This window comes from Hyla sarda, unplaced genomic scaffold (genome assembly GCF_029499605.1).
Source record: "Hyla sarda isolate aHylSar1 unplaced genomic scaffold, aHylSar1.hap1 scaffold_59, whole genome shotgun sequence".
NCBI classification, from domain to species: domain Eukaryota; kingdom Metazoa; phylum Chordata; class Amphibia; order Anura; family Hylidae; genus Hyla; species Hyla sarda.
Window position 1 is genome coordinate 461,375 of NW_026610603.1, and position 24,945 is coordinate 486,319.

The 24,945-nt window shown below is 51.2% G+C and overlaps 1 long non-coding RNA gene across 1 annotated transcript in view; it reads right to left on the reverse strand.

Annotated features, from left to right (window-relative positions):
• Nucleotides 1-816: 816 nt before the first annotated feature.
• LOC130340386 (uncharacterized) overlaps nt 817-24,945 on the reverse strand; it is a 40,792-nt gene continuing 16,663 nt past the window's right edge. Inside the window, exons 2-3 of the long non-coding RNA XR_008880517.1 lie at nt 8,742-8,893; nt 817-1,211 (exon numbers count right to left, since the gene is read on the reverse strand). This is a non-coding gene — a long non-coding RNA (uncharacterized LOC130340386). The remainder of the gene's footprint in view (nt 1,212-8,741; nt 8,894-24,945) is intronic.

The following is a 24,945-nucleotide window of genomic DNA, read 5'->3' on the forward strand; positions in this document are numbered from 1 at the left end:
TCCCTCACTCCCCCATTCACACCTCCATTCAGTCCTGGACCAGACCCCACAGACAGATCCCCCGTATCTACAGCATCTACAGTATATACAGATGTGACCTCGGCGTCCTCGGGTGATCCTGACCAGTCCTTTGGGGCCGAAGGCCGCCCAGATGTAGACACAGTTTTTATAATATTGTCCATAGAACATTCTATCCCCATGGGTTTTAGGACAGTCCCCTTTATATTTTCAATAGCTTTAGCAGCCGCCATCGCCAGTCCAGCCCTGGTCGGTTTTATTATCCCTGCCGAGGTGCCAACTGCAGATGAGGTTCCCCCTCGAGAAGCCCCTGCAGGTGACACCCCGACAGCAGAAAACACAACAGCCGCAGACCCCACCGCGGAGCCTGCTTTGCCACTAGGCACCCCATGGTGCCGCTTATCTCCGCCCTCGCTCCTAATCTCCGGCACCGGGACCAAAACTTTACCACTGCCGCCTTGCCCTGGCCCGGCGCCGAAGAAAAGCATCCTCCCGCTGGGATGCTGACCTCACTAAACATGTCCGGCTTCACAGCAGAAATCGCCCCGACACTCTTACCGCTACTACAAGCTGAAACAGTGTCACATGACTCTCCTGTAGGGACCTCCATACTATGCCCACTGCTCTTCCCCTGCACAAAACCCACCGCAGGGCCCTGACTAGGTGGAGCTGGGGAAAGGGGAACATTAGAAAATGACACCGACTCACCCCTTTTCTTGTCACCTTTCCTCTTTCTCCTCCTCATCTGGTACAGGGTCTTCTCCAAAGGTAAAATGCTCCAAGACTCCATCTCCCTGATAACTGCCATGAGTCTCCCCCCGGCGTCAATGCTGTCATCCTCCGAGCTCCTCCAGGATCCTGGCGCTGAGGCCGGAGGTCCTTGTCCGGGGCAGATCCCGCTCTGAGACCCCTGTGATGGATCCTGGGTCATAATGGGGTCACCATCCTCATCAGCTCCAGCTGTAGGGTCACCTAACCCCTTCATCTCCTCAAACCTCTCCTGGTTACTTAGTTTTTGGTCGGAATGTCCATCCTTTTTTTTTTTTTCCAATCATGTTAATTTCTGACTTTATTTTTGTAATGTGCTTATTGGCCTCTTTGCGCTTGCTCCAGGTCGTGGTGTTTGCCCGCACTCGAGCGCTTTTCAGCTCTGCCCTCAATCTATGGAGCTCTTTGCCATTCATTTTAAAGGCCTGCAGAAAATAGGCAATTCTTGAGGAATAGCTGACAAGCTCCTGGGGCCTTGTCACCCCAATCCTTCACACTCAAATTTTCCACCAAAACCTCTGGTACTGTGCAGCGTGTGCATATATATATATATATATATATATATATATATATATATATATACAGTGGGGATCAAAAGTTTGGGCACCCCAGGTAAAAATTTGTATTAATGTGCATAAAGAAGCCAAGGAAAGATGAAAAAATCTCCAAAAGGAATCAAATTACAGATTAGACATTCTCATAATATGTCAACAAACATTAGATTTTATTTCCATCATTAACACTTTCAAAATAACAGAAAACAAAAAAATGGTGTCTGCAAAAGTTTGGGCACCCTGCAGAATTTATAGCATGCACTGCCCCCTTTCCAAAGCTGAGACCTGCCAGTGTCATGGATTGTTCTCAATCATCATCTGGGAAGACCAGGTGATGTCAATCTCAAAGGTTTTAAATGCCCAAACTCATCTGACCTTGCCCCAACAATCAGCACCATGGGTTCTTCTAAGCAGTTGTCTAGAAATCTGAAACTGTTGACGCTCACAAAGCTGGAGAAGGCTATAAGAAGATAGCAAAACGTTTTCAGATGTCAATATCCTCTGTTCGGAATGTAATTAAGAAATGTCATCAGGAACAGTGGAAGTTAAAGCAAGATCTGGAAGACCAAGAAAAATATCCGACAGAACAGCTCGCAGGATTGTGAGAAAAACAATTCCAAACCCACATTTGACTGCACAATCCCTCCAGAAAGATCTGGCAGACACTTGTCACGATGCCGGCTGGCAGGTAGTGGATCCTCTGTGCCAGAGAGGGATTGGCGTGGACCGTGCTAGTGGACCGGTTCTAAGCCACTACTGGTTTTCACCAGAGCCCGCCGCAAAGCGGGATGGTCTTGCTGCGGCGGTAGTGACCAGGTCGTATCCACTAGCAACGGCTCACCTCTCTGGCTGCTGAAGATAGGCGCGGTACAAGGGAGTAGGCAAAAGCAAGGTCGGACGTAGCAGAAGGTCGGGGCAGGCAGCAAGGATCGTAGTCAGGGGCAACGGCAGAAGGTCTGGAAACACAGGCAAGGAACACACAAGGAACGCTTTCACTGGCACTAAGGCAACAAGATCCGGCAAGGGAGTGCAGGGGAAGTGAGGTGATATAGGGAAGTGCACAGGTGAACACACTAATTGGAACCACTGCGCCAATCAGCGGCGCAGTGGCCCTTTAAATCGCAGAGACCCGGCGCGCGCGCGCCCTAGGGAGCGGGGCCGCGCGCGCCGGGACAGAACAGACGGAGAGCGAGTCAGGTAGGGGAGCCGGGGTGCGCATCGCGAGCGGGCGCTACCCGCATCGCGAATCGCATCCCGGCTGGCAGCGGAATCGCAGCGCCCCGGGTCAGAGGACGTGACCGGAGCGCTGCCGCGGGGAGAGTGAAGCGAGCGCTCCGGGGAGGAGCGGGGACCCGGAGCGCTCGGCGTAACAGTACCCCCCCCTTGGGTCTCCCCCTCTTCTTAGAGCCTGAGAACCTGAGGAGCAGACTTTTGTCTAGGATGTTGTCCTCAGGTTCCCAGGATCTCTCTTCAGGACCACAACCCTCCCAGTCCACTAAAAAAAAATTTTTCCCTCTGACCTTTTTGGCAGCTAAAATTTCTTTGACCGAGAAGATGTCCGAGGAGCCGGAAACAGGAGAGGGAGGAAGAGATTTGGGAGAAAAACGGTTGAGGATGAGTGGTTTGAGAAGAGAGACGTGAAAGGCATTAGGGATACGAAGAGAGGGAGGAAGAAGAAGTTTATAAGAGACAGGATTAATTTGACACAAAATTTTGAAAGGACCAAGATAGCGTGGTCCCAACTTGTAGCTAGGGACACGGAAGCGGACATATTTAGCGGAGAGCCATACCTTGTCTCCAGGGGAAAAAACGGGGGGAGCTCTTCTTTTCTTATCCGCGAACTTCTTCATGCGTGATGAAGCCTGTAAGAGAGAATTTTGGGTCTCTCTCCATATGATGGAAAGGTCACGAGAAATTTCATCCACAGCGGGCAGACCAGAGGGCAAGGGAGTAGGGAGGGGGGGAAGAGGGTGACGGCCGTACACCACGAAAAATGGGGATTTGGAGGAAGACTCAGAGACCCTGAAGTTATACGAGAATTCGGCCCATGGGAGGAGATCTGCCCAGTCATCCTGGCGGGAGGAAACAAAATGTCGCAAATAATCACCCAAGATCTGGTTAATCCTTTCTACTTGTCCATTGGACTGGGGATGATATGCAGAAGAAAAATTTAATTTAATCTTGAGTTGTTTACAGAGAGCCCTCCAGAATTTAGACACGAATTGGACGCCTCTATCCGAGACAATCTGCGTAGGCAACCCGTGAAGACGAAAAATGTGTACAAAAAATTGTTTAGCCAACTGAGGCGCAGAAGGAAGACCAGGAAGAGGGATGAAATGTGCCATTTTGGAGAATCGATCAACGACCACCCAAATAACAGTGTTGCCACGGGAAGGGGGTAAATCAGTAATAAAATCCATACCAATCAGAGACCAAGGCTGTTCGGGGACAGGCAGAGGATGAAGAAAACCAGCGGGCTTCTGGCGAGGAGTCTTATCCCGGGCACAGATAGTGCAGGCTCGCACAAAGTCCACAACATCCGTCTCCAGAGTCGGCCACCAATAGAAGCGGGAGATGAGTTGCACAGATTTCTTGATACCCGCATGACCTGCGAGATGGGAGGAGTGACCCCATTTGAGGATTCCGAGGCGTTGGCGAGGAGAAACAAAGGTCTTTCCTGGAGGAGTCTGCCTGATGGAGGCAGGAGAAGTGGAGATCAGGCAGTCAGGTGGAATGATGTGTTGCGGAGAGAGTTCAACTTCTGAGGCATCCGAGGAACGAGAGAGAGCATCGGCCCTAATGTTCTTATCGGCAGGACGAAAGTGAATCTCAAAATTAAATCGGGCAAAGAACAGAGACCACCGGGCCTGGCGAGGATTCAGCCGTTGGGCAGACTGGAGGTAGGAGAGGTTCTTGTGGTCGGTGTAGATAATAACAGGAGAACTTGATCCCTCCAGCAGATGCCTCCATTCCTCAAGTGCTAATTTAATGGCTAGAAGCTCTCGATCCCCGATGGAGTAGTTCCTCTCCGCTGGAGAGAAGGTCCTAGAGAAAAAACCACAAGTGACAGCATGCCCGGAAGAATTTTTTTGTAGAAGAACAGCTCCAGCTCCCACTGAGGAGGCATCAACCTCCAATAGGAAGGGTTTGGAAGGGTCAGGTCTGGAGAGGACGGGAGCCGAAGAAAAGGCAGACTTGAGTCGTTTAAAGGCGTCTTCTGCTTGAGGAGGCCAGGACTTGGGATCAGCATTTTTTTTGGTTAAAGCCACAATAGGAGCCACAATGGTAGAAAAATGTGGAATAAATTGCCTGTAATAATTGGCGAACCCCAAAAAGCGTTGGATAGCACGGAGTCCGGAGGGGCGTGGCCAATCTAAGACGGCAGAGAGTTTGTCTGGATCCATCTGTAGTCCCTGGCCAGAGACCAAATATCCTAGAAAAGGAAGAGATTGGCATTCAAACAGACATTTCTCAATTTTGGCATAGAGTTGGTTGTCACGAAGTCTCTGAAGAACCATACGGACATGCTGGCGGTGTTCTTCTAGATTGGCAGAAAAAATTAGGATATCGTCCAGATATACAACAACACAGGAGTATAACAGATCACGAAAAATTTCATTGACAAAGTCTTGGAAGACGGCAGGGGCGTTGCACAGTCCAAAGGGCATGACCAGATACTCAAAGTGTCCATCTCTGGTGTTAAATGCCGTTTTCCACTCGTCCCCCTCTCTGATGCGGATGAGGTTATAGGCGCCTCTTAAGTCCAATTTAGTGAAGATGTGGGCACCTTGGAGGCGATCAAAGAGTTCAGAGATGAGGGGTAAGGGGTAGCGGTTCTTAACCGTGATTTTATTAAGACCGCGGTAGTCAATGCAAGGACGTAGGGAGCCATCTTTTTTGGACACAAAGAAAAATCCGGCTCCGGCAGGAGAGGAGGATTTACGGATAAAGCCCTTTTTTAGATTCTCCTGGACGTATTCGGACATGGCAAGAGTCTCTGGGACAGAGAGAGGATAAATTCTGCCCCGGGGTGGAGTAGTGCCCGGGAGGAGGTCGATAGGGCAATCATAAGGCCTGTGAGGAGGTAGAGTCTCAGCTTGTTTTTTGCAGAAAACATCCGCGAAGTCCATATAGGCCTTAGGGAGACCGGTTACTGGAGGAACCACAGAGTTACGGCAAGGGTTACTGGGAACCGGTTTTAGACAGTTCTTGGAACAAGAGGACCCCCAACTCTTGATCTCCCCAGTGGACCAATCCAGGGTAGGGGAATGAAGTTGAAGCCAGGGAAGTCCAAGGAGAATTTCCGAGGTGCAATTGGGGAGGACCAAAAGTTCAATCCTCTCATGATGAGATCCGATGCTCATAAGAAGGGGCTCCGTGCGGAAACGTATGGAACAGTCCAATCTTTCATTATTTACACAATTGATGTAGAGGGGTCTGGCGAGACTGGTCACCGGGATGTTGAACCTGTTGACGAGAGAGGCCAAAATAAAATTTCCTGCAGATCCAGAGTCCAAGAAGGCCACTGTAGAGAAGGAGAAGGCAGAGGCAGACATCCGCACAGGCACAGTAAGACGTGGAGAAGCAGAGTAGACATCAAGGACTGTCTCACCTTTGTGCGGAGTCAGCGTACGTCTTTCCAGGCGGGGAGGACGGATAGGACAATCTCTCAGGAAGTGTTCGGTACTAGCACAGTACAGGCAGAGGTTCTCCATACGGCGTCGTGTCCTCTCTTGAGGTGTCAGGCGAGACCGGTCGACCTGCATAGCCTCCACGGCGGGAGGCACAGGAACAGATTGCAGGGGACCAGAGGAGAGAGGAGCCGAGGAGAAGAAACGCCTCGTGCGAACAGAGTCCATATCTTGGCGGAGTTCCTGACGCCTTTCGGAAAAACGCATGTCAATGCGAGTGGCTAGGTGAATAAGTTCATGTAGATTAGCAGGAATTTCTCGTGCGGCCAGAACATCTTTAATGTTGCTGGATAGGCCTTTTTTGAAGGTCGCGCAGAGGGCCTCATTATTCCAGGACAATTCTGAAGCAAGAGTACGGAATTGTACGGCATACTCGCCAACGGAAGAATTACCCTGGACCAGGTTCAACAGGGCAGTCTCAGCAGAAGAGGCTCGGGCAGGTTCCTCAAAGACACTTCGGATTTCCGAGAAGAAGGAGTGTACAGAGGCAGTGACGGGGTCATTGCGGTCCCAGAGCGGTGTGGCCCATGACAGGGCTTTTCCGGACAGAAGGCTGACTACGAAAGCCACCTTAGACCTTTCAGTGGGAAACAGGTCCGACATCATCTCCAGATGCAGGGAACATTGGGAAAGAAAGCCACGGCAAAACTTAGAGTCCCCATCAAATTTATCCGGCAAGGATAAGCGTATCCCAGGAGCGGCCACTCGCTGCGGAGGAGGTGCAGGAGCTGGCGGAGGAGATGACTGCTGAAGCTGTGGTAGTAACTGTTGTAGCATAACGGTCAGTTGAGACAGCTGTTGGCCTTGTTGCGCAATCTGTTGTGACTGCTGGGCGACCACCGTGGTGAGGTCAGCGACAACTGGCAGAGGAACTTCAGCGGGATCCATGGCCGGATCTACTGTCACGATGCCGGCTGGCAGGTAGTGGATCCTCTGTGCCAGAGAGGGATTGGCGTGGACCGTGCTAGTGGACCGGTTCTAAGCCACTACTGGTTTTCACCAGAGCCCGCCGCAAAGCGGGATGGTCTTGCTGCGGCGGTAGTGACCAGGTCGTATCCACTAGCAACGGCTCACCTCTCTGGCTGCTGAAGATAGGCGCGGTACAAGGGAGTAGGCAAAAGCAAGGTCGGACGTAGCAGAAGGTCGGGGCAGGCAGCAAGGATCGTAGTCAGGGGCAACGGCAGAAGGTCTGGAAACACAGGCAAGGAACACACAAGGAACGCTTTCACTGGCACTAAGGCAACAAGATCCGGCAAGGGAGTGCAGGGGAAGTGAGGTGATATAGGGAAGTGCACAGGTGAACACACTAATTGGAACCACTGCGCCAATCAGCGGCGCAGTGGCCCTTTAAATCGCAGAGACCCGGCGCGCGCGCGCCCTAGGGAGCGGGGCCGCGCGCGCCGGGACAGAACAGACGGAGAGCGAGTCAGGTAGGGGAGCCGGGGTGCGCATCGCGAGCGGGCGCTACCCGCATCGCGAATCGCATCCCGGCTGGCAGCGGAATCGCAGCGCCCCGGGTCAGAGGACGTGACCGGAGCGCTGCCGCGGGGAGAGTGAAGCGAGCGCTCCGGGGAGGAGCGGGGACCCGGAGCGCTCGGCGTAACAACACTGGAGTTGTGGTCCACTATTCCACTATAAAGAGAATACTTGTACAAATATGGTCTTCATGGAAGAGTCATCAGAAGAAAACCTCTTCTACGTCCTCACCACAAAAATCAGCGTTTGAACTTTGCAAATGAACATATAGACAAGCCTGATGCATTTTGGAAACAAGTTCTGTGGACCTATGAGGTTAAAATTGAACTTTTTGGCCGGAATGAGCAGAGGTACGCTTGGAGAAGAAGGGGAACAGAATTTAATGAAAAGAACTTCTGTCCAACTGTTAAGCATGGGGATGGATCAATCATGCTTTGGGGTTGTATTTCAGCCAGTGGCACAGGGAACATCTCACGAGTAAAAGGAAAAATGGATTAAATAAAATGTCAGCAAATTTTGGATGCTAACTTGATGCCATCTGTGAAAAAGCTGAAGTTAAAGAGAGGATGGCTTCTACAAATGGATAATGATCCTAAACACACCTCGAAATCCACGGGGGATTACATCAAGAGGCGTAAACTGAAGGTTTTGCCATGGCCTTCACAATCTCCTGACATCAACATAATTGAAAATCTATGGATAGACTTTAAAAGAGCAGTGCGTGACAGCCCAGAAATCTCAAAGAACTGCAAGACTTTTGTAAGGAAGAATGGGCAAAGACTTTGAAAGATAGAATTGAAAGACTCTTGGCTGGCTACAAAAAGCGTTTACAAGCTGTGATACTCGCCAAAGGGGGCAGTACAAGATATTAACTCTGCAGGGGGCCCAAACTTTTGCAGACGCCATTTTTTTTCCTGTTATTTTGAAAGTGTAAATGATGGAAATAAAATGTAACTTTTGGTGACATATTATAAGAATGTCTCATCTGTAATTTGATGCCTTTTGGAGATTTTTCCATCTTTCCTTGGCTTCTTTATGCACATTAATACTAATTTTTACCTGGGGTGTCCAAACTTTTGATCCCCACTGTATATCTTTAGATTGATGATATACAGTGGAACACATTATAGCCCTGACATATGATAATGGGCTCTCTTGATATGTTGAATACAGTATGGGGGGTGGTGAACGTTGTGTATTGTGCCCGTACAGACCTCACACAGCAGACACTCACGTCAGTCCTGTGGTAGTGTAGCTGCCAGCGATGTCCAGTAAGCCTGAAGGATGGCGCTGACCTCCTCTTCCCTCACACACTGGGGGTCCCACTGTACGTCTAGTGGGTGCAGCAGGTCCTGTGGATTCGGGAGCGGGTAGTGAGTACAGGACCTAGCGTGCAAAAAAAAAATTAAAGTGTTAAAAACCTTTCCCCTATATCCACTGCCCCTTATATATGGCCCCTACATCCACTGCCCATTATATATGGCCTATACATCCACTGCCCCTTATATATGACCCCTATACCCACTGCCCCTTATATATGGCCCCTATATCCACTGCCCATTATATATGATCCCTATATTAACTGCCCCTTATATATGGCCCCTATATCCACTGCCCCTTATATATGGCCCCTACATCCACTGCCCCTTATGTATGGCCCCTACATCCACTGCCCCTTATATATGACCCCTATACCCACTGCCCCTTACATATGGCCCCTACATACACTGCCCCTTATATATGACCCCTATACCCACTACCCATTATATATGGCCCCTATATCCACTGCCCCTTATATATAGCCCCTTTATCCACTGCCCCTTATATATGACCCCTATATCCACTGCCCCTTATATATGATCCCTATATCCACTGCCCCTTATATATGACCCCTATATCCACTGCCCCTTATATATGACCCCTATATCCACTGCCCCTATATATGACCCCTATATCCACTGCCCCTTATATATGACCCCTATATCCACTGCCCCTTGTCACGATTCGGCTGGCAGGAGGTGGATCCTCTGTGCCAGAGAGGGATTGGCGTGGACCGTGCTGGTGGACCGGTTCTAAGTTGCTACTGGTATTCACCAGAGCCCGCCGCAAAGCGGGATGGTCTTGCAGCGGCGGTAGCAACCAGGTCGTATCCACCAGCAATGGCTCAACCTCTCTGACTGCTGAAGATAGGCGCGGTACAAGGGAGTAGACAAGAGCAAGGTCGGACGTAGCAGAAGGTCGGGGCAGGCAGCAAGGATCGTAGTCAGGGGCAACGGCAGGAGGTCTGGAACACAGGCTAGGAACACACAAGGAAACGCTTTCACTGGCACAATGGCAACAAGATCCGGCGAGGGAGTGCAGGGGAAGTGAGGTATAAATAGGGAGTGCACAGGTGAACACACTAATTAAGCCAACTGCGCCAATCAGTGGCGCAGTGGCCCTTTAAATCGCAGAGACCCGGCGCGCGCGCGCCCTAAGGAGCGGGGCCGCGCGCGCCGGGACAGGACCGACGGAGAGCGAGTCAGGTACGGGAGCCGGGGTGCGCATCGCGAGCGGGCGCCACCCGCATCGCGAATCGCATCCCGGCTGGGAGAGGTATCGCAGCGCACCCGGTCAGCAGATCTGACCGGGGCGCTGCAATTGCGAGGATGTTGCGAGCGCTCCGGGGAGGAGCGGGGACCCGGAGCGCTCGGCGTAACAGTACCCCCCCCCTTGGGTCTCCCCCTCTTCTTGGAGCCTGAGAACCTGAGGACCAGACTTTTGTCTAGGATGTTGTCCTCAGGTTCCCAGGATCTCGCTTCTGGACCACAGCCCTCCCAATCTACCAAGAAAAATCTTTTTCCTCTGACCGTCTTGGAGGCCAGTATCTCCTTCACGGAGAAGATGTCAGAAGAACCGGAAACAGGAGTGGGAGAAACAAGTTTGGGAGAGAAACGGTTGATGATGAGTGGTTTAAGGAGAGAGACATGGAAGGCATTGGGAATACGAAGAGAAGGAGGAAGAAGGAGTTTGTAAGAGACAGGATTAATCTGGCACAAGACTTTGAAAGGACCAAGATAGCGTGGTCCCAGTTTGTAACTGGGGACACGAAAGCGGACATATTTAGCGGAGAGCCATACCTTGTCTCCGGGAGCAAAAATGGGGGGAGTTCTTCTTTTCTTATCGGCAAACCTTTTCATGCGGGATGAAGCCTGTAAAAGAGAATTTTGGGTCTCTTTCCATATGGTGGAAAGATCACAAGTCACTTTATCCACAGCGGGCAAACCAGAGGGCAAGGGAGTAGGGAGGGGGGGAAGAGGGTGACGGCCGTACACCACGAAAAATGGGGACTTAGCAGAAGATTCAGAGACTCTGAAGTTGTATGAGAATTCGGCCCATGGTAGAAGATCTGCCCAGTCATCCTGGCGGGAGGAAACAAAATGCCGTAAATAGTCACCCAGGACCTGGTTAATTCTTTCTACTTGCCCATTGGATTGGGGATGATAAGAAGAAGAGAAGTTTAATTTAATCTTGAGCTGTTTACAGAGGGCCCTCCAGAATTTAGACACGAATTGGACGCCTCTATCCGAGACGATCTGCGTGGGCAAACCGTGAAGACGAAAAATGTGTACAAAAAATTGTTTTGCCAACTGAGGCGCTGAAGGAAGACCAGGAAGAGGAATAAAATGTGCCATCTTGGAAAATCGATCAACGACCACCCAAACAACAGTGTTGCCACGGGATGGGGGTAAGTCTGTAATAAAGTCCATACCAATCAGAGACCAAGGCTGTTCGGGGACAGGCAGAGGATGAAGGAGACCAGCAGGCTTCTGGCGAGGAGTCTTATCCCGGGCACAGACAGTACAGGCCCGCACAAAATCAACAACATCCGTCTCCAGAGTCGGCCACCAATAGAAACGAGCGATGAGTTGCAAGGACTTTTTGATGCCCGCATGGCCTGCGAGGTGGGAGGAGTGACCCCATTTGAGAATCCCGAGACGTTGGCGTGGAGAAACGAAGGTCTTCCCTGGAGGAGTTTGCCTGATGGAGGCTGGAGAAGTGGAGATCAGACAGTCAGGAGGAATGATGTGTTGCGGAGAGACCTCTACTTCCGAGGCATCCGAGGAACGAGAGAGGGCATCGGCCCTAATGTTCTTGTCGGCAGGGCGAAAATGAATTTCAAAGTTAAAACGGGCAAAGAACAATGACCACCTGGCCTGGCGAGGGTTCAGCCGTTGGGCAGACTGGAGATAGGAGAGATTCTTGTGATCGGTGTAAATGATAACTGGAAATTTTGATCCCTCCAGCAGATGCCTCCATTCCTCAAGTGCCAATTTAATGGCCAGTAGTTCTCGATCCCCGATGGAGTAGTTTCTCTCTGCCGGAGAGAAGGTCCTAGAAAAAAAACCACAAGTAACAGCATGCCCGGAAGAATTTTTTTGTAGAAGGACCGCTCCAGCTCCCACTGAGGAGGCATCTACCTCCAATAGGAAGGGTTTAGATGGGTCAGGTCTGGAGAGCACGGGAGCAGAAGAAAAGGCAGACTTGAGCCGTTTAAATGCGTCTTCCGCTTGGGGAGACCAGGACTTGGGATTGGCATTTTTCTTGGTTAAAGCCACGATAGGAGCCACAATAGTGGAAAAGTGTGGAATAAATTGTCTGTAATAATTGGCGAAGCCCAAAAAACGTTGGATAGCACGGAGTCCGGAGGGGCGTGGCCAATCTAAGACGGCAGAGAGTTTATCCGGGTCCATTTGTAATCCCTGGCCAGAGACCAAGTATCCTAGGAAAGGAAGAGATTGACATTCAAACAGACATTTCTCCATTTTGGCATAAAGTTGATTGTCTCGAAGTCTCTGAAGAACCATGCGGACATGCTGGCGGTGTTCTTCTAAGTTGGCAGAAAAAATCAGAATATCGTCCAGATACACAACAACACAGGAATATAAGAGATCACGAAAAATTTCATTAACAAAGTCTTTGAAGACGGCAGGGGCGTTGCACAGGCCAAAGGGCATGACCAGATACTCAAAGTGTCCATCTCTGGTGTTAAATGCAGTCTTCCATTCGTCCCCCTCCCTGATGCGGATGAGATTATAAGCACCTCTTAAGTCCAGTTTGGTAAAGATGTGGGCACCTTGAAGGCGATCAAAGAGTTCTGAGATAAGAGGTAGGGGGTAGCGGTTCTTTACCGTGATTTTATTAAGTCCGCGGTAATCAATGCAAGGACGTAGGGAGCCATCTTTTTTGGACACAAAAAAAAATCCAGCTCCGGCAGGAGAGGAGGATTTGCGGATAAACCCCTTTTTTTTAATTTTCCTGGATGTATTCAGACATAGCAAGAGTCTCTGGAGCGGACAGAGGATAAATTCTGCCCCGGGGTGGAGTAGTGCCCGGGAGGAGGTCAATAGGACAGTCATAAGGCCTGTGAGGAGGTAAAGTCTCAGCTTGCTTTTTGCAAAACACGTCAGCATAGTCCATATAAGCCTTAGGGAGACCGGTTACAGGGGGAACCACAGGGTCACGGCAGGGAGTACTGGGAACCGGTTTAAGACAGTCCTTGAAACAAGAAGTACCCCAGCTCTTGATCTCTCCTGTGGACCAATGAAGGGTTGGGGAATGGCGTTGAAGCCACGGTAATCCAAGGAGAATTTCGGAAGTGCAATTGGAGAGGACCAAAAACTCAATTTTTTCATGATGAGGTCCGATGCACATTAGGAGGGGTTCCGTGCGGTAACGCACGGTACAGTCCAATCTTTCATTGTTAACACAATTGATGTAGAGGGGTCTGGCGAGACTGGTCACCGGGATGTTAAACCTGTTGATGAGAGAGGCCAAAATAAAATTTCCTGCAGATCCGGAATCCAAGAAGGCCATAGTAGAGAAGGAGAAGGTAGAGGAAGATATCCGCACAGGCACAGTAAGGCGTGGAGAAGCAGAGTTGACATCAAGAACTGTCTCACCTTTGTGCGGAGTCAGCGTACGTCTTTCCAGGCGGGGAGGACGGATAGGACAATCCTTCAGGAAGTGTTCGGTACCGGCACAGTACAGGCACAGATTCTCCATGCGGCGTCGTGTCCTCTCTTGAGGTGTCAAGCGAGACCGGTCAACTTGCATAGCCTCCACGGCGGGAGGCACAGGAACGGATTGCAGAGGACCAGAGGAGAGAGGAGCCGGGGAGAAAAAACGCCTCGTGCGAACAAAGTCCATATCCTGGCGGAGCTCCTGACGCCTTTCGGAAAAACACATGTGTCACGATGCCGGCTGGCAGGTAGTGGATCCTCTGTGCCAGAGAGGGATTGGCGTGGACCGTGCTAGTGGACCGGTTCTAAGCCACTACTGGTTTTCACCAGAGCCCGCCGCAAAGCGGGATGGTCTTGCTGCGGCGGTAGTGACCAGGTCGTATCCACTAGCAACGGCTCACCTCTCTGGCTGCTGAAGATAGGCGCGGTACAAGGGAGTAGGCAAAAGCAAGGTCGGACGTAGCAGAAGGTCGGGGCAGGCAGCAAGGATCGTAGTCAGGGGCAACGGCAGAAGGTCTGGAAACACAGGCAAGGAACACACAAGGAACGCTTTCACTGGCACTAAGGCAACAAGATCCGGCAAGGGAGTGCAGGGGAAGTGAGGTGATATAGGGAAGTGCACAGGTGAACACACTGATTGGAACCACTGCGCCAATCAGCGGCGCAGTGGCCCTTTAAATCGCAGAGACCCGGCGCGCGCGCGCCCTAGGGAGCGGGGCCGCGCGCGCCGGGACAGAACAGACGGAGAGCGAGTCAGGTAGGGGAGCCGGGGTGCGCATCGCGAGCGGGCGCTACCCGCATCGCGAATCGCATCCCGGCTGGCAGCGGAATCGCAGCGCCCCGGGTCAGAGGACGTGACCGGAGCGCTGCCGCGGGGAGAGTGAAGCGAGCGCTCCGGGGAGGAGCGGGGACCCGGAGCGCTCGGCGTAACAGTACCCCCCCCCTTGGGTCTCCCCCTCTTCTTAGAGCCTGAGAACCTGAGGAGCAGACTTTTGTCTAGGATGTTGTCCTCAGGTTCCCAGGATCTCTCTTCAGGACCACAACCCTCCCAGTCCACTAAAAAAAAAAATTTTTCCCTCTGACCTTTTTGGCAGCTAAAATTTCTTTGACCGAGAAGATGTCCGAGGAGCCGGAAACAGGAGTGGGAGGAACAGATTTGGGAGAAAAACGGTTGAGGATGAGTGGTTTGAGAAGAGAGACGTGAAAGGCATTAGGGATACGAAGAGAGGGAGGAAGAAGAAGTTTATAAGAGACAGGATTAATTTGACACAAAATTTTGAAAGGACCAAGATAGCGTGGTCCCAACTTGTAGCTAGGGACACGGAAGCGGACATATTTAGCGGAGAGCCATACCTTGTCTCCAGGGGAAAAAACGGGGGGAGCTCTTCTTTTCTTATCCGCGAACTTCTTCATGCGTGATGAAGCCTGTAAGAGAGAATTTTGGGTCTCTCTCCATATGATGGAAAGGTCACGAGAAATTTCATCCACAGCGGGCAGACCAGAGGGCAAGGGAGTAGGGAGGGGGGGAAGAGGGTGACGGCCGTACACCACGAAAAATGGGGATTTGGAGGAAGACTCAGAGACCCTGAAGTTATACGAGAATTCGGCCCATGGGAGGAGATCTGTCCAGTAATCCTGGCGGGAGGAAACAAAATGTCGCAAATAATCACCCAAGATCTGGTTAATCCTTTCTACTTGTCCATTGGACTGGGGATGATATGCAGAAGAAAAATTTAATTTAATCTTGAGTTGTTTACAGAGAGCCCTCCAGAATTTAGACACGAATTGGACGCCTCTATCCGAGACAATCTGCGTAGGCAACCCGTGAAGACGAAAAATGTGTACAAAAAATTGTTTAGCCAACTGAGGCGCAGAAGGAAGACCAGGAAGAGGGATGAAATGTGCCATTTTGGAGAATCGATCAACGACCACCCAAATAACAGTGTTGCCATGGGATGGGGGTAAGTCAGTAATAAAATCCATACCAATCAGAGACCAAGGCTGTTCGGGGACAGGCAGAGGATGAAGAAAACCAGCGGGCTTCTGGCGAGGAGTCTTATCCCGGGCACAGATAGTGCAGGCTCGCACAAAGTCCACAACATCCGTCTCCAGAGTCGGCCACCAATAGAAGCGGGAGATGAGTTGCACAGATTTCTTGATACCCGCATGACCTGCGAGATGGGAGGAGTGACCCCATTTGAGGATTCCGAGGCGTTGGCGAGGAGAAACAAAGGTCTTTCCTGGAGGAGTCTGCCTGATGGAGGCAGGAGAAGTGGAAATCAGGCAGTCAGGTGGAATGATGTGTTGCAGAGAGAGTTCAACTTCTGAGGCATCCGAGGAACGAGAGAGAGCATCGGCCCTAATGTTCTTATCGGCAGGACGAAAGTGAATCTCAAAATTAAATCGGGCAAAGAACAGAGACCACCGGGCCTGGCGAGGATTCAGCCGTTGGGCAGACTGGAGGTAGGAGAGGTTCTTGTGGTCGGTGTAGATAATAACAGGAGAACTTGATCCCTCCAGCAGATGCCTCCATTCCTCAAGTGCTAATTTAATGGCTAGAAGCTCTCGATCCCCGATGGAGTAGTTCCTCTCCGCTGGAGAGAAGGTCCTAGAGAAAAAACCACAAGTGACAGCATGCCCGGAAGAATTTTTTTGTAGAAGAACAGCTCCAGCTCCCACTGAGGAGGCATCAACCTCCAATAGGAAGGGTTTGGAAGGGTCAGGTCTGGAGAGGACGGGAGCCGAAGAAAAGGCAGACTTGAGTCGTTTAAAGGCGTCTTCTGCTTGAGGGGGCCAGGACTTGGGATCAGCATTTTTTTTGGTTAAAGCCACGATAGGAGCCACAATGGTAGAAAAATGTGGAATAAATTGCCTGTAATAATTGGCGAACCCCAAAAAGCGTTGGATAGCACGGAGTCCGGAGGGGCGTGGCCAATCTAAGACGGCAGAGAGTTTGTCTGGATCCATCTGTAGTCCCTGGCCAGAGACCAAATATCCTAGAAAAGGAAGAGATTGGCATTCAAACAGACATTTCTCAATTTTGGCATAGAGTTGGTTGTCACGAAGTCTCTGAAGAACCATACGGACATGCTGGCGGTGTTCTTCTAGATTGGCAGAAAAAATTAGGATATCGTCCAGATATACAACAACACGGGAGTATAACAGATCACGAAAAATTTCATTGACAAAGTCTTGGAAGACGGCAGGGGCGTTGCACAGTCCAAAGGGCATGACCAGATACTCAAAGTGTCCATCTCTGGTGTTAAATGCCGTCTTCCACTCGTCCCCCTCTCTGATGCGGATGAGGTTATAGGCGCCTCTTAAGTCCAATTTAGTGAAGATGTGGGCACCTTGGAGGCGATCAAAGAGTTCAGAGATGAGGGGTAAGGGGTAGCGGTTCTTAACCGTGATTTTATTAAGACCGCGGTAGTCAATGCATGGACGTAGGGAGCCATCTTTTTTGGACACAAAGAAAAATCCGGCTCCGGCAGGAGAGGAGGATTTACGGATAAAGCCCTTTTTTAGATTCTCCTGGACATATTCGGACATGGCAAGAGTCTCTGGGGCAGAGAGAGGATAAATTCTGCCCCGGGGTGGAGTAGTGCCCGGGAGGAGGTCGATAGGGCAATCATAAGGCCTGTGAGGAGGTAGAGTCTCAGCTTGTTTTTTGCAGAAAACATCCGCGAAGTCCATATAGGCCTTAGGGAGACCGGTTACTGGAGGAACCACAGAGTTACGGCAAGGGTTACTGGGAACCGGTTTTAGACAGTTCTTGGAACAAGAGGACCCCCAACTCTTGATCTCCCCAGTGGACCAATCCAGGGTAGGGGAATGAAGTTGAAGCCAGGGAAGTCCAAGGAGAATTTCCGAGGTGCAATTGGGGAGGACCAAAAGTTCAATCCTCTCATGATGAGATCCGATGCTCATAAGAAGGGGCTCCGTGCGGAAACGTATGGTACAGTCCAATCTTTCATTATTTACACAATTGATGTAGAGGGGTCTGGCGAGACTGGTCACCGGGATGTTGAACCTGTTGACGAGAGAGGCCAAAATAAAATTTCCTGCAGATCCAGAGTCCAAGAAGGCCACTGTAGAGAAGGAGAAGGCAGAGGCAGACATCCGCACAGGCACAGTAAGACGTGGAGAAGCAGAGTAGACATCAAGGACTGTCTCATCTTTGTGCGGAGTCAGCGTACGTCTTTCCAGGCGGGGAGGACGGATAGGACAATCTCTCAGGAAGTGTTCGGTACTAGCACAGTACAGGCAGAGGTTCTCCATACGGCGTCGTGTCCTCTCTTGAGGTGTCAGGCGAGACCGGTCGACCTGCATAGCCTCCACGGCGGGAGGCACAGGAACAGATTGCAGGGGACCAGAGGAGAGAGGAGCCGAGGAGAAGAAACGCCTCGTGCGAACAGAGTCCATATCTTGGCGGAGTTCCTGACGCCTTTCGGAAAAACGCATGTCAATGCGAGTGGCTAGGTGAATAAGTTCATGTAGATTAGCAGGAATTTCTCGTGCGGCCAGAACATCTTTAATGTTGCTGGATAGGCCTTTTTTGAAGGTCGCGCAGAGGGCCTCATTATTCCAGGACAATTCTGAAGCAAGAGTACGGAATTGTACGGCATACTCGCCAACGGAAGAATTACCCTGGACCAGGTTCAACAGGGCAGTCTCAGCAGAAGAGGCTCGGGCAGGTTCCTCAAAGACACTTCGGATTTCCGAGAAGAAGGAGTGTACAGAGGCAGTGACGGGGTCATTGCGGTCCCAGAGCGGTGTGGCCCATGACAGGGCTTTTCCGGACAGAAGGCTGACTACGAAAGCCACCTTAGACCTTTCGGTGGGAAACAGGTCCGACATCATCTCCAGATGCAGGGAACATTGGGAAAGAAAGCCACGGCAAAACTTAGAGTCCCCATCAAATTTATCCGGCAAGGATAAGCGTATCCCAGGAGCGGCCACTCGCTGCGGAGGAGGTGCAGGAGCTGGCGGAGGAGATGACTGCTGAAGCTGTGGTAGTAACTGTTGTAGCATAACGGTCAGTTGAGACAGCTGTTGGCCTTGTTGCGCTATCTGTTGTGACTGCTGGGCGACCACCGTGGTGAGGTCAGCGACAACTGGCAGAGGAACTTCAGCGGGATCCATGGCCGGATCTACTGTCACGATGCCGGCTGGCAGGTAGTGGATCCTCTGTGCCAGAGAGGGATTGGCGTGGACCGTGCTAGTGGACCGGTTCTAAGCCACTACTGGTTTTCACCAGAGCCCGCCGCAAAGCGGGATGGTCTTGCTGCGGCGGTAGTGACCAGGTCGTATCCACTAGCAACGGCTCACCTCTCTGGCTGCTGAAGATAGGCGCGGTACAAGGGAGTAGGCAAAAGCAAGGTCGGACGTAGCAGAAGGTCGGGGCAGGCAGCAAGGATCGTAGTCAGGGGCAACGGCAGAAGGTCTGGAAACACAGGCAAGGAACACACAAGGAACGCTTTCACTGGCACTAAGGCAACAAGATCCGGCAAGGGAGTGCAGGGGAAGTGAGGTGATATAGGGAAGTGCACAGGTGAACACACTGATTGGAACCACTGCGCCAATCAGCGGCGCAGTGGCCCTTTAAATCGCAGAGACCCGGCGCGCGCGCGCCCTAGGGAGCGGAGCCGCGCGCGCCGGGACAGAACAGACGGAGAGCGAGTCAGGTAGGGGAGCCGGGGTGCGCATCGCGAGCGGGCGCTACCCGCATCGCGAATCGCATCCCGGCTGGCAGCGGAATCGCAGCGCCCCGGGTCAGAAGACGTGACCGGAGCGCTGCCGCGGGGAGAGTGAAGCGAGCGCTCCGGGGAGGAGCGGGGACCCGGAGCGCTCGGCGTAACAACATGTCAATGCGAGTGGCTAGATGAATAAGTTCATGCAGGTTAGCAGGAATTTCTCGTGCGGCCAGAACATCTTTAATGTTGCTGGATAGGCCTTTTTTAAAGGTCGCGCAGAGGGCCTCATTATTCCAGGATAATTCGGAAGCAAGAGTACGGAATTGGATGGCGTACTCGCCAACGGAAGAATTACCCTGGACCAGGTTCAGCAGGGCAGTCTCAGCAGAAGAGGCTCGGGCAGGTTCCTCAAAGACACTTCGAATCTCCGTGAAGAAGGAGTGTACAGAGGCAGTGACGGGGTCATTGCGGTCCCAGAGCGGCGTGGCCCATGACAGAGCTTTCCCAGACAGAAGGCTGACTACGAAAGCCACCTTAGACCTTTCAGTAGGAAACTGGTCCGACATCATCTCCAAGTGCAGGGAACATTGTGAAAGAAAGCCACGGCAAAACTTAGAGTCCCCATCAAATTTATCCGGCAAGGATAGTCGTAGGCCGGAAGCGGCCACTCGCTGCGGAGGAGGTGCAGGAGCTGGCGGAGGAGATGATTGCTGAAGCTGTGGTAGTAGCTGCTGTAGCATCACGGTCAGTTGAGACAGCTGGTGGCCTTGTTGCGCTATCTGTTGCGACTGCTGGGCGACCACCGTGGTGAGGTCGGCGACAACTGGCAGTGGAACTTCAGCGGGATCCATGGCCGGATCTACTGTCACGATTCGGCTGGCAGGAGGTGGATCCTCTGTGCCAGAGAGGGATTGGCGTGGACCGTGCTGGTGGACCGGTTCTAAGTTGCTACTGGTATTCACCAGAGCCCGCCGCAAAGCGGGATGGTCTTGCAGCGGCGGTAGCAACCAGGTCGTATCCACCAGCAACGGCTCAACCTCTCTGACTGCTGAAGATAGGCGCGGTACAAGGGAGTAGACAAGAGCAAGGTCGGACGTAGCAGAAGGTCGGGGCAGGCAGCAAGGATCGTAGTCAGGGGCAACGGCAGGAGGTCTGGAACACAGGCTAGGAACACACAAGGAAACGCTTTCACTGGCACAATGGCAACAAGATCCGGCCAGGGAGTACAGGGGAAGTGAGGTATAAATAGGGAGTGCACAGGTGAACACACTAATTAAGCCAACTGCGCCAATCAGTGGCGCAGTGGCCCTTTAAATCGCAGAGACCCGGCGCGCGCGCGCCCTAAGGAGCGGGGCCGCACGCGCCGGGACAGGACCGACGGAAAGCGAGTCAGGTACGGGAGCCGGGGTGCGCATCGCGAGCGGGCGCCACCCGCATCGCGAATCGCATCCCGGCTGGGAGAGGTATCGCAGCGCACCCGGTCAGCAGATCTAACCGGGGCGCTGCAATTGCGAGGATGTTGCGAGCGCTCCGGGGAGGAGCGGGGACCCGGAGCGCTCGGCGTAACACCCCTTATATATGACCCTTATATCCACTGCCCCTTATATATGACCCCTATATCCACTGCCCCTATATATGACCCCTATATCCACTGCCCCTTATATATGACCCCTATATCCACTGCCCCTTATATATGACCCCTATATCAACTGCCCCTTATATATGGCCCCTATATCCACTGCCCCTTATATATGGCCCCTACATCCACTGCCCCTTATGTATGGCCCCTACATCCACTGCCCCTTATATATGACCCCTATACCCACTGCCCCTTACATATGGCCCCTACATCCACTGCCCCTTATATATAGCCCCTTTATCCACTACCCATTATATATGGCCCCTATATCCACTGCCCCTTATATATGACCCCTATATCCACTGCCCCTTATATATGATTCCTATATCCACTGCCCCTTATATATGACCCCTATATCCACTGCCGCTTATATTTGACCCCTATATCCACTGCCCCTTATATATGACCCCTATATCCACTGCCCCTTATATATGATCCCTATATCCACTGCCCCTTATATATGACCCCTATATCCACTGCCGCTTATATTTGACCCCTATATCCACTGCCCCTTATATATGACCCCTATATCCACTGCCCCTATATATGACCCCTATATCCACTGCCCCTTATATATGACCCCTATATCCACTGCCCCTTATATATGACCCTTATATCCACTGCCCCTTATATATGACCCCAATATCCACTGCCCCTTATATATGACCCCTATATCCACTCCCTCTTATATATGACCCCTATATCCACTGCCCCTATATATGACCCCTATATCCACTGCCCCTTATATATGACCCCTATATCCACTGTCCCTTATATATAACCCCTTTATCCACTCCCTCTTATATATGACCCCTATATCCACTGCCCCTTATATATGACCCCTATATCCACTGCCCCTTATATATGGCCCCTATATCCACTGCCCCATATATATGATCCCTATCTCCACTGCCCCTTATATATGATCCCTATATCCACTGCCCCTTATATATGACCCCTATATCCACTGCCCCTTATATATGGCCCCTATATCCACTGCCCCTTATATATGACTCCTATATCCACTGCCCCTTATATATGACCCCTATATCCACTGCCCCTTATATATGACCCCTATATCCACTGCCCCTTATATATGACCCCTATATCCACTGCCCCTTATTTGTGGTCCGGCCAACTATCAGAACGAACCTGGAACCTACCTAACCTGAGCTAAGCAGTCTGAGTTGTGCCATAACTGCTGCGACAGATATGCCTAAAAAGAGGGCATACCCTGATAGTAGAATATATGGTAAGGGTAGGGTGGGAGGGACGACCAACTGAGAGCGTCAGCTAAAGGTGAGTACGAGGGCTGTATTTATGGAGCCAAGCTGCCCCTCCCACAAATACGGCTAATGATTAGCCTACCACTTGTGGTCCGGCCAACTATCAGAACGAACCTGGAACCTACCTAACCTGAGCTAAGCAGTCTGAGTTGTGCCATAACTGCTGCGACAGATATGTCTAAAAAGAGGGCAAAGACAACATTAGGTTAGGTGCAGTGAGTATTTATTGAAACAGCGCGACTTACAAAACCAGCAGCTTAAATGCCAACATTATCTCAACATGCGGATTTGGTATGTATCTAGAGTAACAGGCGGACTTCCACCGACCCATTCTTTTAATAATGTGCACCGGCGTGTTATTTTTGGAAGCTGCTGATGCAGCTCCTATTCGGAAGGAGTGACCAGTGATGGATCTAGGGTTGACCCCTAAATTACTTAACAACACTCGAACGTGGTTCATGAAAACCGTGATTGACATAGGGCTCCCCAAGATCGAGAATAATGGGGAGTCTGGAACTTGTTTGTCAATGACTCCCAACCATTCTCGAATGACTATCACTGGGCACCATACATTGCCCGTAGGGAAGTATCTCACTAAATCTACCTGACCGGGCGAGAGTGTTTTGGAGGAATGTAGTGAGAGGACATAGCAGTTATCACTCCAGGCAACCTGAGCCTTACGCAGGAAGGTGGCAGAGGAGTTAGCTCTACCAAACTCCCCCGGCCTAAGGAACCCGTAGTATGCCATGTATATCGCAGTCTTAATCATCAAACTACGAACCCGCCCAAATGGCAAACCATCCAGCGATTGTGATATGGACCTGAAGAGCTGCCCGGAGACCGGTTGCCGCTTGACCCTCGAGGCTGTATGGTGTTTGCTAATCCCTTTAAGGATAGCGCGGACTGGGTGAGCCGATAATACTGAGGGCCTATCTGGAAACTCTAGAGACCTGAAGTGCTGGATCCCTGACAGATAGAGCTTGATGGTGTTATGAGATAGTCTGCGCTCTAAGTGGCAAAAGGCAGCGAAGGCTAGTAGGTATTTGATATCATCGAGTTCTCGCTGGGGATGTTGTAACTGGAATTTAGCGAACAATCTCCGAGCTGTGCTGTATATCCTGCGGGTGTTGACGGAGAGTGACTGTGCCATAAGGGTTTGAGCGGAGATTATGTGTCGTGTTAATCCATCATCAATGACCTAAAATGAGACGCCGGGGTAGCTAGAGTGTCGGCTTCTGGGCACACCTGGAAGAAACGAGTCGTGTTACCGCGAGACAATGCATCTGCTGCGACATTCCTGCGACCACTAATATGCTCACAAATGAACCTAAAGTGATGGATCAAGGATAACCAAATAAAGCGCCTAACAAATGACATAATCTCTTTGGACTTAGATCTACCGCTGTTTAAGATATCCGCCACTGCAGCGTTGTCCGTGAAGAAAATGACAGTGGAATTGGCCCATTCTTTACCCCAAACTTGCGCAGCTGCCACCACTGGGTATATCTCGAATAGGGCAGAGACCTGCCCGAATCCTGTCAGGCTCTGCACCTCTTCTGGCCAGGTGTCAGACAACCAGTGGTTGTGGTATGTAGCCACGAAACCAGTGGAAGAAGCTGCGTCCGTGTACACGCACGGTGAATGACGAGAAGCTTTGGGAGTAAACAGGGAAATGCCATTCCATTGTGATAAAAACCTGTCCCACATGGCCAGGTCGGCTAGGGCTTCTCTGTCTAGTCGGACTGTACTGTCTTGCCCGGGCGCTGTAGGCAGTAGCTGTAGCAACCTGGAGACGAAGGACCTACCCTGCGGTATGATTCTAACGGCAAAATTGAGCATGCCGAGGAGAGACTGTAGCTCTACCTTGGTGGTAACCTGCGACACTACCCCCCTGTGAATGACTGCCCTGATTCTCTGTAGTTTATCAGGTGGGAGACTGGCCTGCATTTCAAGTGTGTCCAAATGTAGCCCTAAGAAAGTGATGCGTGTACCAGGGCCCTCCACTTTGTTGGTTGCCAACGGGACATCTAAGTTGGAGAAGATCGTGCGTAACGTGTCTATATCCCGAAGTGTAGAAGCTGGATGTTCGATCAACAGGAAGTCATCGAGGTAATGTATTACATAATTACAATGACCTTCGTTGAGCAAGATCCAGTGGAGAGCCCTGGCAAACTGATCGAAGATCCACGGGCTACTCTTGGCTCCGAACGTCAGTTTATTGGCGAAGTAGTATAGCTTGTCCCATTTAATCCCGTGCCACTGCCACAAACTAGGTTTAATGGGGAGTAGTTTATAGGCATCCGTTATGTCAGCTTTCGACAAAAGGGAGCCTTTGCCTAGCTGGATGATGACCTCTATCGCCTCATCTATGGAGGAGTACCTCATGGAGAACTCTTCGGAAGGTATTAAAGAATTAATGCTAGGTATCTGACAAGAATGAGGCGCAGAGAGGTCGTAAATTAGTCTGCTTTTATTTGAGAATTTCCCCCGAACCACACCCACTGGATTAATTCTCCAAGTGACGAATGGCGGAGAAGTCAGAGGGCCGATGAGAAACCCCTTCATCAACTCTGTCTGCAACAGGACTGTATGTGGATCCCTGATGGCCGACATCAAGTTTTTACATTCAAAACAAGATTGGGGAAGTGACAGTAACCCTGTATGAAACCCCTCAATAAAGCCGTTGACCAGATACTGGACCCAGGCTGGGTCCGGATGCCCCTGTAAATAATCGTGGAGCAACCCTGTGCGCACCCTGCTTAGTCATGCTGTAGCCGCTTTCTGGGGACAGGACACTTTGGGATGTGCTCTAAAGCAA